The 1,443-nt window shown below is 41.6% G+C and overlaps 1 protein-coding gene across 1 annotated transcript in view; it reads right to left on the bottom strand.

Annotated features, from left to right (window-relative positions):
* LOC107727699 (integrin alpha-X-like) overlaps nt 1-1,443 on the bottom strand; it is a 118,614-nt gene that overhangs the window by 46,929 nt on the left and 70,242 nt on the right. The gene's annotated exons all lie outside the window — the stretch shown is intronic.

Raw genomic sequence — 1,443 nt, 5'->3', positions numbered from 1 at the left:
CAGCTGTAAGGTTTTCTTTTTCTTTTGTTTTTACTCGCGATCTTTACAACACGCATTACATTACGTATTTCATGGCACACTCGTTTTATGCGTATTTGGCGCCACCTATTGTTGTGGGTGTATTATTGACATGTCAAAGTCTAGACCCTGAATATAAAATGACCACGTTTTTTCAGATGCATTTCCAAGAAAGAAACATTGTCTTATATTCGGGTCAATATGGTTATTATAGATTATAATGACTTATGCTGTCTTTTTACACGTGCGGGCTAGAGTGAGCGGCGGCCGGAGGGCTAGAGTGAGCGGTGGCGGGCGGGCGGGCTTGAGAACGGCGTGGCCGGCGGATTAGACGAAGGAACAGGAAAAGTGATCAAGCGCATCCACTAAATATGTCTAAATTCATATAAGTTTTATTTAACTTCTGCGTAATGACTTTATGTATATTCAGTGCTTATCTCCATTAATGAGAGTGGAATATTTTATGAGCCGTTTTAGGTAGGCGTGGTTGACTCTTAACTTTTATAAAGAATATCTCTTTGGATTTGAGACTTAAGTCTTTGCAACTTTACAGATCTTCTTTATGCACCAAGAGCTTGTAACACTTCAAAGAGAAAGGAAAAATTGAAATCGCATCATATGACCCCTTTAAAGCCGATAAATAACGCATTACTTCCTTCAGAGACACTTCAGATGCACACTATTCACCATGATGGTTTTTAATTGCTTGAAATATGATTGGAATCACATTTCGAGAAGGAAAATACAGTTAAGTGCAACATATAAAGAGCAAGGGTCTCATTTATAAAACTCTCCGTAGATTTCATCCTAAAAGTGTACGTATGCACAAAAGCTAGATTTTGCGTATGCACACAAGTTTTCAGATTTATAAAACCATGCGTACGCCAGAACCTGTGCAAAAATCCCTTTATAAATCCTAGTCAGGTGAAGACTGACTACACCTTCAAATACAGTGGTATTTTTCATAATGTTGTGGAGATGCCTTCACACAGCATCAACACCTCCGTGCAGCTGTAAGTAAGTGCGCATCATTGATCATTGTTCGCACTAAAATATTTTCTCATAACATGAGATCTGCAGTTTAGTTTAAAGATGAATTATTGTGCACCTATAGCACTCCTCGCTGTCATTAAAACAGCATGCCACAGTGTGACGAGTGGGGGCGGGGCCGAGAGCCGTGGGAACGGAGCGAGGCCGGTGGAGTAATTGATAATGAGCGACACCTGCACCACTCACTGGTCTCGAGTCTCACGGAGGAGCTCCGGAAGGATAAAAGGGAGGAGTGACGACAGTGGGAGGAGAGAGGACCAGGCCTGGAGTTTATTTTGTGTTTTGTGTGCGGCAGTCGTCCGCGAGGGGCTGCCGCTTTACTTTCATTTTGTGTTTGTTTATTTTATTAAAATCTTTAATGTTCGCCGGTTCCCG

This window comes from Sinocyclocheilus rhinocerous, unplaced genomic scaffold (assembly GCF_001515625.1).
Source record: "Sinocyclocheilus rhinocerous isolate Xijiao unplaced genomic scaffold, SAMN03320098_v1.1 scaffold1513, whole genome shotgun sequence".
Classification (NCBI taxonomy): Eukaryota; Metazoa; Chordata; class Actinopteri; order Cypriniformes; family Cyprinidae; genus Sinocyclocheilus; species Sinocyclocheilus rhinocerous.
Note: the sequence above shows the minus strand (reverse complement) of the source record. Positions and strands in the feature narration are given on the sequence as shown.